Source organism: Pocillopora verrucosa, chromosome 10 (assembly GCF_036669915.1).
Source record: "Pocillopora verrucosa isolate sample1 chromosome 10, ASM3666991v2, whole genome shotgun sequence".
Classification (NCBI taxonomy): Eukaryota; Metazoa; Cnidaria; class Anthozoa; order Scleractinia; family Pocilloporidae; genus Pocillopora; species Pocillopora verrucosa.
The window spans coordinates 20,997,625-21,014,883 of record NC_089321.1 but is presented as its reverse complement, the minus strand read 5'-3'; the positions used below and the strand labels follow the sequence as shown (position 1 = coordinate 21,014,883).

At 38.9% G+C, this 17,259-nt stretch overlaps 1 non-coding gene and 1 pseudogene across 1 annotated transcript; one reads left to right on the top strand and one right to left on the bottom strand.

Moving 5' to 3' along the window:
* The first annotated feature begins 2,602 nt into the window (after positions 1–2,602).
* Positions 2,603–7,344, top strand: LOC131785967 (uncharacterized). Its single transcript, XR_010718971.1, has 7 exons — positions 2,603–2,704; positions 3,862–3,925; positions 4,640–4,799; positions 5,334–5,578; positions 5,903–5,944; positions 6,566–6,746; positions 6,845–7,344. It is a non-coding gene; the product is annotated as an uncharacterized protein (transcript).
* Positions 7,345–7,471: 127 nt separating this feature from the next.
* Positions 7,472–17,163, bottom strand: LOC131785969 (amidase-like; annotated as a pseudogene).
* Between the last annotated feature and the right edge of the window lie 96 nt (positions 17,164–17,259).

Below are 17,259 nucleotides of genomic sequence, written 5' to 3'. Positions count from 1 at the left end.
AGCCGACTTGGTCGTAGAAAAAGTGGTTTGAACCATTAATGATATCGATGAAACACCAATTATCACAAAAACTGCGGTGTTAGACAGCGACTGCTACAGACAGTACAGTAACTAGCCTAAATAAACGTACTAAACATAATAGCTTGAGATGATCAAAGAATATTCTCTCCTTTTGATAAAATGTTTGATGCTTTGCATTGTTATAGTCGTAAGTCTAAGGCTTAACACTTTAACTCCCATAAGTGACCAAGACAGAATTTCTCCTTACAATATCAATACATTACCAAGCAGACAAGTGAGGAGAATAAAGAAAAATATCAATTAGTGACCCGGGATAATTAGTTGATCCAAACCCAAATTCTCCCAATTAACATCACAAGAATTGTATGGGGGGAGACAGTAAGGAGAATTACTTATGAGATCTTGAGGGTGAAAGGGTTCAGATAGATAGATAGATAGATAGATAGACTGTTTATTCACAAATACATCGCAGTCATTAGACTGAATTGCGTATTTCACAGAGAAATATATAAATAGGCAAATGCTAAAACTAATCACAAACATATGTACATGATATAAAAATATACTTATCTAATGGGATTAAAATATGTATAGTTACTAGCTAAGTACTACGCGTTGTTTGTTGCTAGGCATCTTTGGACATTGCATACACAAAAGACTGTCTAAAGCGGTCTGTGCGCGAGCGTGGTAGATTATATGTTCTCTGTTGTCGCAGGCAGTAGCTTTGTTCATTTCTTGGAGGCAGTAAGTTGTGTAGTTTATGCCCCGAGTTGTTGGCGATTGAATCAAAGAGTCGTTTACATAGTTCATTGCGTCTCTCTTTTAGCGTTGGAAGGCCTAGTCTGTCCAAGCAGTCCTGATATGACATATCTGGGAGAATTATGGAAAGAACTCTTTTCTGTATTCTCTCTATATCCTCACTGAGGTAAGCGGGAAGCGCGTGATGGAAGAGGGGAGCGCAATATTCTAGAACAGATCTGATTGTTGTACAGTAGAAATCAACAATGTCATCACAAGGTACACGAGCCCTTTTCAGGAGAACAATGAAACATATCCACTTGTTTGCCTTCTTAATGCAATCTACGACGTGATTGTTCCATTTGAGATCACTAGATATGGTAACACCTAGGATTTTGGCGCAATCGATGACGGGAAGGGCTTTGCTATCTACTACAAGTGGAGAAAAGTTATGAGGATTTTCTTTAAAGTCAATAATTAACTCTTTGCACTTGTCAGCGTTGAGTTGCATCAGCTGGGATTGGGACCAGGTGTCGTCCGCAGTAACAACAACATTAAAAAAAGGGAGCCCATGGGCTCCTATTATACATCAACTAATTCGTAACTTTTTCTCATTGTGAAAATGTGCCTGTAGACCACGATAACTCCTTCAACGTAGTCATTTGTTTTTAATTTTTATTTTTGTCTTTCTGTTTGTTTGTTTATCTATTTTTGTGCTTTTGTTTTTTTTCCTATGGCGAAAACTCCCCTCCGTTGCAAGGTCCGATCATTACCATTTCAACACATTAATATCAAAAATGATTTATTAATTACTTTTTAATACTTGAATAAGGTAAAGAAATAAAGTTAAAGCTCTTGAAAATGTTGGGAAGACTCCAATTTTTTCCAAGCAACAAAAAGTATTAATTTTTGGGCGAGGTCTTCATCGGATATCTTAGTTTTCGCAATTTACTTCGGCCGGAACTTTTCATTTACGCCATTAAAGATTTCAATTCTGCTTTTGGCGTACACTTTTGACAGACGCTGTGTTTTTAGATTGTTGATCGACTAGTCATTTCGAAGACTTTGGAGATTTTGGGAGAATCTGTATTTGGGCAATTGATTCACTTGAAAATTCCATTGGTATCAAGACATCCGTTGCAATTTATTTTGCAGAATATTTGGAGAAGGCTTGTGAAAGTGTTCCAAACACGTCGCCAACAAACGTCACACGACACCCAGCTCTATCTATCAACGCTGACTTCAGTGATAGCTTATCAGTTGGTATGATGATTGTGGGAAGAAAGTTTGACGAGGCCACTGTTCTGAATGTCGCCCGTGCTTACGAGAACATCAGGGACACTACGAATTAAGTTCGTTTGAACCTTCCTAATATGCTGCTTTCCAGAATATTGGCTAAAAAACATAGCTCTTAGCCCTTTTAAGATGCGTTTCGTCTAGAATAGCGTAGTTTGTATGTTCCCAACATTTTGCTGGTCTGCGGTAAGCACTGGACGCGTCAAGTTTTAGGCTATTTTACATGCCACCTGTTGTCCAACCTTATGCTAATTGTAAAATGTAGCAATTGCGGGTTGAAACGTTTGCATGACTGAAAGCTTTACTATATCCTACTGCAGCTCAATAGTGTGATTGTCAACAGAGCGACGAGAGCTTTTTTTTAAAGATGCTTCACATAAATGTTAAGGAAACTGTCTCTGAAATGTATCGGCGTGTAGTTATGCATATGCACTTAGTTATCGTCTGAGCGCTAACTTTAATTCACTGTGTGTCAATCGCTGTGGCATTTCTTTTAATTACAGAATAATGCAACAATAGGAACGTGTACACAGACGCGCAAATAGGGCCTCCCTAGATAATTACGATTAAATAAGAAGGGTGGAAATAAAAAAAAATCAGTTTCCTTTGTGTTGTTTCTAAGGAAGAGGGGACGAACAACACAGATACGGTGAGCATTGCATCAGCTTGATATTTGATATTAGTGACGTTCTTTGAATGGCTTTCACTTGAATTCTTTAACATCTGAAGCAGCTTCGGTTTATTTGTTCACGCTAAATTGAAGAAATTTTCGCGAGCTTATCCTAACATTCTCGTAGACTGAATGGGCGTTTGCAGGATACTATGACAAGAAAAGTATTTCTTTCCATCAAATCCATAAAGCATCGAAGTTGCATTACATATCATGAATTTACTGGGAAAAGCTGAAATAATAATTTCTTACACGCATACATGAATTCCGCGTCTCGTCTATTCTAGATTCCATGGTTGTGCTTAAGTTCTGCCGGGGGCTCGGGTTATTGCTGCCGGGAGTTCGGAGCCGTAGCGTGTGTTTTAACCTTAAGGTCTGACGTGCGCAATATGTACAGAGATCTCAGAGGAGATATAATTTTTTCCTCCTAAAGATCGAAGCTTTTGTCTTGAGTTAATATAGCGTGGACTTATTGTAGACAGACTGAAGAGGATATACGCTTTCAAAGGCATTCAATCCTCAAATCTTCCGAACACCTCCCTACTAAAATTATTCACCCCCTACCCCACGGGAAAAAAGAAAAAAAAATATTTACATTTCGTGCGCTTTTAAAGTGTATTTTAAATTATATTTACATGAGAAAACTAAGGAATTTCAAATACTAAACTGAGTGTCGGGTGAATTTATCGGTTATAGATTACTTTCGATTGTAGGGTTCTTTAAAGAAGAAGAAATACAAAGAAATACATTGCAGAAAGGAATAGCTTGCTTCTCGTATGTCTTGCAGACCATGAGCTAGCATTTAATTTTATGCAGATATGTGGAATGTTTATCGACTATAACATGAGCCGTTGTGTAGGAAGAAAAATTAATTGCTTCAGTTAAGACTTTATGATGCTGGACAAATCATACCGTAGATAAAACAAAAGAACTTAGCACACAATGCTTTCAAAACAGCCGAGAGGCTTTTCCATCACCCTATCACAAAAACAATCGGCTAAGTTAAAGAAATAGGCCATTTTTTTTCTTTTCATGGGGGCAAGACATAGAAAAAAAATGTGGATTCACCACGACGATAATTTTCCTACATGCTAGTTACAAGTTTCATTTTATTCCTTTTTTCTTTTAATTTGTAGATGGGACTGGCCTTTGTCACGGTACTCTTCCTAATAGTTTGTTTCACCGAAGTGGATGTGGCTCGTAAGTTGAATACAGAATCTCATATGAAAAAAAAGACAATATATATATGATTTTCAGTATTGAAAGAGTCGTAGGTCAAAGGATAAGGCATATAAAAATTTTCAAGACATGTTGAGGTCTGTGGCCAAAATTTTAAAACGAAAAGCTTTCAAAACAAATGTATATCAAGGATCTTGTTTCCTTTTGTTTGTTCCATTTTCCCGTCACGTACAATTTATATTTACATCCCAACTCTTCCGTGTGTGTGTGTGGTTTATCCGTATCACTGCCCCCTACGCACGTCTTTTCATCGGACCCATAGAAACCCTACAATATTTTGAAATTGTTATTCTAGATAAAGCCACGGACTGCACTTTTGAAATCGCTATTATACTATGAAAACTCTCTTGGGATGTGGTGTGTAAACTTGAAAATGGTTTTAAAATCATTCGCCATCCTCGTGCGCTCCCAAAGGGACTGAATTGTGAATGAAAGCTCTGGCCTTTCTTCCCCATCCCCACCTCCTCCCTCCACATTATCATATTGTACAACGGAGCATGTCTACTGGTGGTTTATGATTAAAGAGCACGAATCATACAATAGTGAGGATTACTGTTGGAGATTGAATCAAGGTGAATTCCCAATTATCTCTTGGATCGGTCTGTGAATACTCGACAAATTTCTCCAGCAATCATTATAAAATGCAATATGTCTTTTTTTTCTTGTCTTCCACAGATGGATACGATAAGGACCCGTGTTCTAATTACCGCACCCTGCGTGGCGCTGATCGTGCGGCGGGATTCAACAAGCTAACAAAGAAATCAGATGAACGCAAAGCATGGAAAGAGGATTGGTACCGATTCACTGGGAATGCAGGAAACAAAATGGCCACTATGTAAGTTCTTTCTTTTGTGATAAATCAGTATTGTGAATTTATCTTCAGTGACGCAGTGTAACTGACACTCAACCCCCCTCTCCCCCCTCCCCGAGGAAGAGAAACAAATTTGTGTTCACTACCCACTACCCAGGGTTCTAAAAAACGTTCAAATCGTCGTGAGGAATGATTTCTCGGGGGTGGTGGAGGGAACTCCATTCTCCTTTCATGTCGACAGATTACATCATTCTTGTCATCGTTGTCGACGAAGTCATCATTGTACGGTAGCCAGTTATTGCGGCAGGAATGGCGTTATAATTCTAAAACAAACCAATCAGGGGCAAGAAAAATCTAGAATGCGCAGTAATGCCATTTTGCTTGTAATTTTTTGGTTTGCATTATTATAAATGTCCTGATTAGCCATGTAGTCGGTCATGATATTTACTTTACATGTTATGTGCAAAAATAAGCATGAATTCTGAGCCTGTAATGTTTTTTGCTTCTCTGCGCCGAGACATAAGCTGGCACTGAATTAATAAACCGTCTCAATCTTAGTGACCAAAATGGAGGTGGCTGCTTGAAGTCTCCTGCATGTGGGGCCATGTTTCCTGCCTATCTTCTCAAGCCACACCCTGTTAACTTGAAGCCTGGGGAAAGTGCCCAAGCCACGGTTTGCTATACAACTGGGAAGACTTGCTGCGCAAAGACTCAAGAAATAGCGATCAAGAAATGTTCAGGTTTCTTTATCTACAAACTTCCTCCTGCCTCCCTCAAACGAGGAAGATATTGTGGGGATAAAGGTAAGTCAAACTAGGTACGGATTGCAACAAGAGGACGCAAGTAAAAGCTTCTATTCTTTGACCATTTTCATAAAAGGTGTTGCTGAGCTATTTGCTAAGCTACTGGGACACAAGAAAATTGAAACTTTTCACTGAGTTAAAAAGGTACAGACTATCCTCATCTATCACCGAGGGGAGGAGGGTAATCTTCCACCGTATTCAGATTTGTTTTGAAGAAACACCGGCGAGGAGGGATTGTGGGGGGGGGGGGGGGGAGGGGTTTAATGCTTGAGTCAATGTCTATGTGATTAAGGCTCGGCTTATATTCCTTTTGTTTTAAAACAGAAAAAAAGGAACCGGAGTGTGATGAGATGAAACTGTTGTATGGTATGTTTTTGCTTACGTGTTTGTTTGTCTTTGTTTTTCATTTTGAGTTGTTTGGTTCGTTCGCTTGGCATGAGATCAGTGTTATTAGTGGGGAGTTCGGGTACTGTCCTTTCCATCAATTAGACTTTGAATTAATTCTAAGTAATAGATTGATAGAAAACTTATTCCGTGTTTACATCGCCTCATCTAAACAAGAAAAGGGGAGGGGGGGCTGAGACCCGAGAATTCTACCCATTGCAATCTCCAAAGATGCGCATTTACTTCATAGTTACTGCGCAGTAAATTCACATTTCGTTGCACATTTTTTCTATTTTTTTTTCCCTCGACAAGGGAGGCAAAGCACTGAATTTCGTCTATCTCTTTCTTCTCTTTTTCTCTTCGGGTTCAGGGGGAAAGAGCCAGACTCCAAAGCAAAATTTGGAAAAGTTTTCTCCGTTTCTAATATTTGTTATTCGTGCTTGAAATTACTTTACGAGCGTTGCAAATGCTTTGAGCTTTAAATGTTTTCAAATTGTGCCGGGGAAACACAAAAAGCGTGACGTGACAACGGTGTTTACACCAATTAACCAATGAGAGTGGGCTCACCGTCTCAATCATTTTATAATATGTGTTTCTCTACAGGCCTGATCAAAAAATACCCAGGAAAGTCATGTAAAGATATTAAAGAAAAGCGAAAAGATGCAACTTCCGGTGTGTACTGGATTAAACCTGGAGGAGGCCAAACAGTACAGGCCTACTGCGACCAAGAAACGGATGGCGGAGGCTGGACTCTAGTGTATAGCTACACATTTACAAACTACAGGTTGTTATTTCTCCCTCTATTTATTCATCATCCTACTTGTTTAGTTGTCTGCGTATTTATTTGTTCATTTACTGAACAATCTTTAAATTTTTCAAAAGGGCATTCAGACATGGTTCAAATGCGATTACACCACGTCCCAACTGGCCTATATCCCATCACGTTGGGAATGTCTACCAATCAACTACCCCCCCTGTAAGTGAGACTGACTGCCATGGAATTCAACCTGTGGAAGTCTCTTGGCAGTGAGTTCATGGTGAAATCCAACATCAACCACTGGATCGCTTGTAAAGAAGGAACCGGAAGTCTGGTGGAATTCAAAACTTGAAGTGTTTTATGCCGCATTATAAAGAACGTGGCTTCTAAATGTCATAACTACGTTCCCGACCAACTCATTCTTCATGCTGCTGGAAATCCTGCAGGTTCTACTCTGGGACCGGATCTGATACGATCTCAAAGTAGCTCATGGTTAAAGGAGTATTACTATTTCGAGTCTAACACACGCACAGGGAACTGGCCTACCCATGATCCTTGTGGCACGAACAGTCTGAACCACCTCACCAACGTCAACAACCCTCATGGAAACATCTACATCCGGTGATGGCGCGTATCATCTGGGTCTTGTGATGCCTACAAAATCCTGCTAACGTTCTGTAGATGAGCACATTTTAGATCCTTAAGGTTTACCGGTATAACTGCTATTAGAGAAAACAGGTGAATCTTAAAAGAATAAAAAGAGTGTGAGGCATCAGCGAAATGTACCTACTTTATTTTGCTTGCTAAAGCCATTTCAGATGAAGTCGAGCACCTTTTGAGCATTTTTATTAGAGCTCTGGTTTGCATTTTTAGCACTTTTCCGCACTTTGACTAACATTGGCTCAATATCTTTAACATTTAGAGGTAGTTTTGGGCAAAAATAGTTTTCTGGAAAGCCTTTTTCAGCTCTTTTTTGACCTCTTAATATGTGACTATTTTTCCCCCAGTCTTCAAGACAGTTCTTGATGCACTTGAGCTACTCCTCAAACAAACCATTGATATCAATCTCCTTTCAGAACCCCTGGATGACGTAACGCAAAATGAAGCGAAAAATTTCCTGGTGTTAAAATAAGTATATTAGCACCAATCTTAGCAGAAATATTTTACCTTTTTGCGCACTGCTGATATATTCAAAAATTCTAGGAACTTTAGAACTTCTCTCTAGTAAAAAGTAAATTAAATATATTTCATAGAATTTGTCCCTCCAAACTGATTCTGAAGTCGTATTATCTTCCAACTGAAATGAACTATAAGAGATTACCGAACAAGATTTTGGTGCGACAATGTCAGTCAAGAATTTTCAAGAGTGAAAAAAATCTTGTAGTTCTGAGTCTATTTATAGACATCTTGTAATCTTATTTTTCCGCATCTCTGATCTTCTCGTAAGCGTAGGCGACATTCAGAACGGTGATCTCGTCAAACTTTCTCCCTACAATCATCATACCAACTGGTAAGCCATCACTGAAGCCGACGTTGATGGATAGAGCTGGGTGACCCGTGACATTAGTTGGTGACGTGTTTGGAGCACTCTCAGAAGCCCTTGCCAAATATTCTACAAAATAAATGGCCATAGGTGTCTTAGTATTGATGGTTATTTAATGTGAACTTATTTCCCAACAATAGATTCTAACTTTTTCTCGCTATTCTTCTCCCTACTTTCATGGGGTTATCCTTATTTCTTTTCCCTTTCAAGGTCTTACTTTTTACAAATTCATCATCAAAAGAATGATACATTAAAATGCCAAAATTAGACCTTTTACAGGAGGGTTTTCCTGCGGGAAAACTGGTGCCTTCTTGGGGATGGTGGGCAGAATCAACACATCGTATTTTTCAAGTGCCGCATCATACGCCTTGCAAAGCTCTCGACCGAGGTTCTGTGCTTTTCCGTAAAAGATACCGTGGTAATCCTCGTGAAAATACTTCGTGATCAGCCGAATGAGTTTGCCTCTCTTTGACAGGTCATTCGAGTGGCATTTTAGACCTCGTGAAAAGGCTCCCTGCAGAGTGGTGTCATAATACATCCTTGCGGCAGTTCCAGCCCCTTTAAAACAAATCATTTTCATGTGCAACATTCCTTAATGATGATAAATGACTTGACTTAGGGTTGCGTGACTCGAAACGATATGGTATGACGTAGAGTGACCTAAGGTGACATGACATGCAATGACAACACATCAATCACATCTTATTGACTTGACACGACATAACATGTTATGACAGTCTAACGACGTACATAATTTAGCTCCAAGTTACTAGACATGCCATGGGATGGACGCAAAGGTTGAAGTAACCTCTACTGTTTACCATCGCCGAACACAAAGGCTTGGCCGCAATTATAAGAGCATTGTATATAATTTAAAATGTTTGCGTAGAGTTTAAGGGGAAATCCTCATCTAGCTACTGTTATTCTTGATTCGGGATTGTTCAGAACAAATGTTTACCAAAACGCCAACCACCCCTTTGTTTGAAGGGGATTCCTTCGAACTCTCTGTGAAATCAATTATGACTTCTCACCAGCTCCTTCAAACATCATTCGATCACCTCCAATATGTCGAATGGCCCCAAAGATTCGAACACCTGTCGAAACGTGAAGCCAAAGGAAAAAAAATTACAATAGAAAAAAAACAAAAAGAAAACAAAAAGAGAGACAAATCAAAAACAAATTATGACATTCGACGAGTTAACGTGGTGCTTAGACAAACTTTCACAACACAATTATAGGTCTTCTCTAAAAGGTCTAATCTACGTTTAAATAAATCCGAAACGCACATCAAACAATTCCCATTTTCACTCCTAAATGAAGTTGTGAACCGATTAGTTAAGTACGTTTGACTGTGTTTCTAAACATTTATTTCAAGTAGGACGCAATGATGAGAAACTCTATTCTCCTCTCCTTTCCTTTGGTGCGTTTTTTAGCATTCCCATAATGTTCAGTTACCGTCAGAATGCATCGGGACAGACACTTCTTCGACAGTTGCGCCGCCTGCAGTACCCAACTGTTCAGCGGCCTCTCTGACCGTCTTATCAACATCCGCTTCGGAGGTCTTCAATCCAAAGCCTTCTTTCAAGATTCCTATTTTCAAGTTGTGTATTTTTCCTGTGAGCTGACAAAAAATTGCATTGCTTTATAAACAAAAAATTACTACCGAGGTATAATATTTGGATTTTCAAAAACAAACCAGCACTGGCATTAGATTCAATTCAATTTCGATCAACCCCTCCCGTTTCCACCATTAACAGTTTTAATAGTCGGGGTGTCCCCCCCCCCCCTGGCTTACAGCATGGCACAAGTCAAGATATTCTTTTGCTGTAAACCGTTGACCACGGTGTGTATCCGACCTCTCATCATAACTAAAGCATGTCTCACAACCACGAAGCTCTTAGATTCTCAGCAACCACTTTCTAGAGACTCACTTTTGTTTGATCAACTTAGTTGATAATGCAAATTGACCATCGCAAGGCAATACTAAAGCTGAAGTTTCAAGCGTTAGCTCTTCGTCAGAGCGAATGACGAAGGGCTAACGCTCAAAAATTCAGCTTTAGAATCGCTCTACGTCGGCTAATTCACATTGTCAACTCAAAGTTATCTTATGATACCCCACATCGATACAGCACTAGTTTGTTCGGAAACTTACCCTTTACCATTTGTCGTCTATAAAGTTAGATTTAATTCTGTATAACCCCTAGTCTCTCTCCATTAAAAATCTTCCTTGTACAACTGAACAAAAGCTAATTTAGCAAGAAAATGTGAATTAATTGACACAGTCTTATCTGGGAAGAGACATAGAACGTTCATTTAACATATTATTTCTTATAAATGATTCATCGCCAATGAAATTCAAAAGCAGACCCACCCCCAAAGTATAATCAGGCACTTTGAGATCTCGTGGCTGTCTAGGGTCCAGTCCTCCGTCATATCCAGATATAGCCTATTTTAAAATTGAAGAGTCATTATACATTATTAACGATTAAATCCACATTTAAAAACCCAATAGAAGTGATCTCTAAAATAATGCACAGGTAGCAACCAGACAATTAATATACCGTTTACATAAATGAATTTCGCGCTGTTTTCGAAATATTTTCAAACTAAAAACGACTAACGACTTAAAACGACTTTTGACTAAAAACGACACCCACTTATCGTGATTGATCTGATAGTCTCCTGCTGAACCAAGAAATCAGGTAGAGCGAAAATAAAAACTATGCGATAATTCAAGATTCTTATGCCGTTAGACACCAATTACTTTTATTGGGAAGTCGCAGATTAGATATTTGCGGGAATTCTAACAATTTGTCGTAACTTGTTGTCCTACCTCCAACATCAGAGCTGTATCATACACAGTCCTGGCCATTGGTCCAGTATGATCCAAAGTAAACTCTATCGGCATAATGCCCGTATATGGAACTAATCCGTATGTGGGTTTCAGACCCACAATGCCGCAACACGCAGCGGGGATCCTTACGGAACTTCCTTGGTCTCCACTGGTTGCCATGTCAACTTGACCTCTAGCCACCTTAAAAACGACGAGAAGACAAGAGCGTAATCAAGAGACGTGGCTGCACAAAGCAGCCACATTTAAAACGAAGTTTTGTGTAGGAATAAAAGACGATTCTTATTGAGAGATAATGTGTGCTCGGAACGGAACAAGTCTGAGTCGAAAATAAATGGACATAAACATCGAACGTAGCTATGAAGGCTATGTGATTTTTTGAGTGAAAGCAATGTGATGGACAGTTTGGAGATCATTTGTTTGCGATAATAAGATTTTGTTGAAGAAGAGGAGAAATTATTTTTCTTGCTTCTTGGTTTTCCTATTTTCCTATGTACTTTCTTACTCACCAAAGCTGCAGAACCTCATGATGACCCTCCACACATTCTCGTCTTATTGTGTGGATTAACCCCCGGACCAGTGGCAGCAGTAAAACTGCCTCCGCTACAACACAAATCTTCGCAAACACTTTTCCCCACTATGTATCCACCGGCATCCAATATCCGAGACACTACAGTAGCATCCACATCCGGGACAAATCCTTCCAGGGTATGAGAACCATTCATCATAGGTACTCCTGCCACACATGTGTTGTCCTTGATAGCCACAGTTTTGCCGCGAAGTTTACCACTTGATGCTCCTTTAATGTCACATCGCCAATACCTGAAAATGAAATTAGTTTATTACGACATGCGGAAGATAAAGACGTCTAGTGAACAGAGCAACGATGGCACTTGTTGGAAGCAATCACCATAGTTTTGCCGTGAAGTTTGTCACTAGACGCTCCTTTCAGGTTACATCGTCAGTACCTCAAAATCAAATTAATTATATTTCCACCTGCGCTTGAAAAACAGCTTAAGTGAACAGAGCTACGAAGCCACATGTTTGAAGCGAGGCAAAGCAATTTATGAAACTATCTCACCAAATAACTGCTTCGCTTTAAAGATGTAGCTCAGTAATAGTGCACCCGTCTAGTATTTGGGAGGGGAAGGACATGTTCCAATCCTGTTGGGGCCTGAATCTTGTAAGACTTCTTTTCTATGCAATTTCTTCTGTTGCAGTTCAGTTGCGAGGATTATGTCTTCACTTAATAACCTTGGAAAGTCCAGATTCAAATTCATAAGTTTAGAATCAACAATGTGAATTTGTCAGTAAATACCCGCCGCAGCAGAGTTTAATTGAAAAGGTTACGAGCCAACGCTAATAGTATATCATGGTGGGGTGTCTGTCATAAATTAGGGTTTCCGCTGAATTAATAAGTTTCTCTGACATTTTACTTACCAAGCATTGTAAGGGTTGTCTTCTGGTGATGGTCTGTAACCTGGAGTCCGTGGATATTTCACTGGCAGTTTGGGGTCTGGTAACTCGTACAACCGTTGGTACGTATCAGCCAGGGTACTAGAAATTGCCTCTGACAAAATAATTATACTAATTAAATTGATGAACTCAGATAACAATTTACATCAAATTATTACCAGTAACTCATCACCAAGATTCCTACCTCGATAAGCCATCAGCTCACTCTCTTCCATTTCGAAGCCCAGGCTATTTGCGATCTCAGAAAGACGCGCGAAGGTTGGTACAGAAACCGCGGGCTCTTTATAAAGCTTCTCTAAAAGCAGTAGAGAAAAGTAAATCATCAGTTACTATATGATGTAAGACTTGCACAAATGTTCACTATCTAAAGCAACTAGAACTAACTAAAATGTATCAACAAAGTACTTTGCCGAGGTTCAACTCTATTTATAAGTAGCGCCTACGTAGCTATCATGAGCAACGTTACTGGAAAAACACGAATAAGAACTTCATCTGGAAGAACTGAAGAGATTGATAAGGATCACGGTCAAATTTAACGAATAATTTATGACCCTCTCTTCTCTTGCTGGAGTTTAAGATATTGTTTGTTTGTTTGTTTGTTTATCTCAACTGCGCACGCCCTCATTGGCTATTTTGGTGTCATATGACATCTTTCAGTGAAAAATTTTAATAGCTATTTCTTATTGTATAGGACAAAGGACGCGTCACAATATAGAACACCACGTCATAACCTATTGTTCTCTTGTTTTCTTCGCTCTTTTGTCTATTTGCTCTCTATTGTTTCATGTTATCTCTGTCATCTACAAACCTCTCACAGCACTGCTGTGAAAATTTGTCACTACGAATTAGCTTAGTACTTGTTTTTCACCGAGTCTTGCAACTTCAAAGGGCAAACAATATTCAGTTTCGGGAATGACCCTTCGTTTCTGTTGATTTAGTCTCACGTGGTATTCAACAGTCAAATCGAACTCAACCAAATTCGAAAACGTATCATTTTTTCCTCAACTCAATTAATCATAGTTAAATTAATATTGTTTTCGAAATTGTTTGCCTCGTCAGAGTTTAACTTTTGATCATTTTCAACCAGATAAGCAAAAAAAAAAAGTCTGACTCTAGAGAGATAAGCAGCTTCGAAGACTAAACTCTTTATAGAAAAGAGAGAAAGAAAATACTTAATCGTGTTCCTCACCACCTTTTCTTGCGTAATTCAATATTCAATAGTGAAACAGATGCTGTGATAAAAAAACTATCCGCCCTAACTTTTTCCCGTCGAAACTGTCTGAGAACACAAGCCATTGCTGCTTCTCACAAAATCTCTCAGACGAACTCCAAGGATTTCTGTTTCATTCATTGTGATGTCATGTTGCCATGAAAATAATTGCTTCGAATTCATGTTGGGCATGCTCGGTGCACAGCATTAATTGAGGCCAGATGGAATAATTTGAATTTCTCCATAACAGTTGAAGTAGAAGTAGCTATATGAGAAAAACAGTTGCATTTGGGAAACAAAAAATGTCCAAATCTTTTCATTTCCTCTCTCGTGCCCTTCTGTGTCTTAGTTATGGCTTTAAAGTCGATTCTAACGATTTAGGTAATCGTAGTTTTTGTGTTTTCTCCCTATTTATTTCTAAAGGAAGGGGACACTTTCCTGAAAAAAGGCGTGCATTAGTACCCCCTCCCTATGCGACGGCCAAACTACCTTAGTTGAAAACTGTGGTAACGAACTAACCAATAGCAGCTTTGAGTTCACCGCACAAAGGTGAGAGTCCGCATGCAAAGTTTGTTTTAATTCCTTGTCTATTTTTAGGGTACTTGTCTTCCATTTGATTTGATTGAATTGAGTTTTAGCAGACTAGCAAAGAGATGTTAAACCTTTGACACCTTTTTTGAACACTAAAGGCTATTTGCAATGTTCATAAAAATGCTGGAAATATTCAGAAACGCTACATTACTTTTAACATTGCTAGGGGAGGGGAAAGGGGTCACTTGTGACAATAATTTTAACCAAGAAGTCAAATAAATGAAAGTGTCCTAAAAACGTTTGACCAGGCTTCCAATACGCACCACAAAATTAAAACGCGCTCGTGTTTAGTCCTTTGGTATAAAACACGATTAACTACAGCAAGAAAATCAGTTTAAGGTTTTATTTGCTTAGAAATAACATCGTTACGTTTGCATGATAATTTTTAAATCTTCTTACACTGTTAAGTCCGCCATGAAGAAGCCTTGCTGGGTTTGGTGTAATGACTCTTTTTCTTGCTCCCGAAAAGGTAAAGTCTGGTTATTTCAACTTTCATCATCCAGCGGTTATGATATTTAGAGATTCCATCGAAATGTGCATTATTTTGTTTGGTAAAGGAAAAGGATGAAGAAGAAAGGACTTCCATACATTTTTTTTTCGGTATCTCCTACTCAAGTTTTCCCACGATTTGTCAAGTATGTTCGGTGATGCCACACAATTGTTTGGTGTGGTTTTGGCAAGACGACCAACTGTAAGGACTGGACATTCAACTGAAAAAAGGAGGGAATCAAATCCATATGATTGTACAAGCTCCTAAAGGCTGAATTTTGAACCAAATTTATTTCACTCAGTGGTAAGGTAAAGCTTTGGAAAAAGAAAATACAATTTTTGTCAATTAGATTCCGTATTTCTAGTACAAATACAAAAAACATAAGCTAAACGAGAGATATTATAGTACTCAGACGAAGGCTTATTTTTGGTCCGGCTGTACTTAGATGAAAAAGGCCAGTGAGCTGGTGTCCGCTGGTGCGAGTAAAACAGGTTGATCCAAAGTTGTGATTTAACATGTATAAAAATTGGCAATCGTCCGTTTCAGCAATTGTGCAAGCCATGGATATAATGAGGTTATAGGGGAGCTAAAAAATTCTGTCAAAAGCTTTTCAGTGGAGCAATGTTAAATTCCCTTCCGAAAGAAATCCGGGAATGCTTTAATTTGGCTTTGCTGCATTTTACTCTACGGTCAGTTTAGAAAACTCGTACCACTAGGCAAACAGTTGTAGTGACAAGGAAAAAATATTATGATGACCTTACTCTGGCGCTTTTCAAAGCTCAATGTTGGTTGCATGTAAAAGGGACGATTTGACGATTGAAATTTAGGGCTTTTGACGGCTGATAATTGTGAGGAAGAAATAGATAGAGACTCACTTGATATTGATTCCATAGTTTTTGATACGAGCTATCTTTTTCAGAGGTGATTTTGGTCTTTCAATAATCGCAGTTAAATGAAATGAAAACTTAAAACGCACTGCAAAACCATAAGCAATATCTACGTAGCTGTCAACTCCTTTCCCAATTTGAGTTCTCTGGTTTAGTAATTTAAAACTTTGAAAATATTGTTAGAGGGACTTTCTCAAAATTTTTGTCCGTGTCTTTATAGGAATTTTTAATTTTCCATACAATACTTATTGGTGTGTATAGTTCGACCTCAAATGAGCTCCAGCCAAAGTTGTCGTAGAAATCAATACCATGTCCTCTCAAATTTACAATGATGATGTTTTTGGTTTCCTTTCAATCGATTGATTCCTACTCTGCTTTACACCACAAGTGCGTGTGGTTTCAGAACTTTCCGGACATGCTCTCAACTTGCAACTTGTGATTGCGGGTGTATGGTGCAGCATGGCGTGGTCACAACGTGAACAAGTTATCCATTGAGAATCTGTTTGAATTTTTTTAACCTACTAGAAGTATATTTGGATAGAAGCTGATTGCAATATTCGTTTTGACGCCGTTTAGTGATTAAAAAATATCGAAGTTAGTGAAAATGACCATAAAAATTAGTTTTGATTTGGAAACGTGGAAACGGATTTACCAGTTCAAGGATTTTTTCGAGATATAAACTGTCCGCGACAAGCAGCTCTTAATTGTAGGATTTGAAGGACCGTGATATATTTTGACAGCAAATATCGCGCTGCTCTTTTTTTTTTTGACGGCTTACGGTAAAACATTGCCCTTTAACAGTTGTCAAGTTAAGGTTGTTTGAACGCCAACCGCTCACCACATTGAGGCTCTCGATGTAGTATGCTGTGAATATTTGGATTTCAGTTTGTAGGCATCATTATCAGAAATTGCCGACAAAATGGCGGACAGGAATTCTATCGGCGCTTTAAAGATGACTGCCCATATAATGGTAAAATGTACGGGGCACTACTTGCCGACCTCTCAATGGAAAGAAAATTTACTGCAGTACTCATAACAGTCATTTTAAAATAAATTTGAGCATCACACGGTCTGCCAACTCCACGTTTACAGAGGTCATAAAACAAACTCTATAATTTCCTAACAAACGGGATGAATTGCTTACCTTCTCGACCGTCCTGTAGACTTTGTTCACGTCGGTTCCCTGGAGCCGACCTCGAAAAACATTGCCAGATGTTTACACTTTCCAAGACTAAAAAAAATTCCGGTTGTATAAGATTTCCGCTGTTCTGCCAAATTTACTTGAAAAGAGCAAGATTACTGTCTTTATCCAAAGTGAACGGAAACCACCATTTCTGCTTGGAAATCGTCCCCATAAACAAGGCTTTCGCTTCGATTTCAATGACTTCAGCCGCCATTTTGGCTGATAACCTAACCTTTTTATTGGAAGAACGCTGGATAGCTGTAACGTGGACTCCTTATTTATAATCCGGTGTTTCCTTAGCGAAAAATG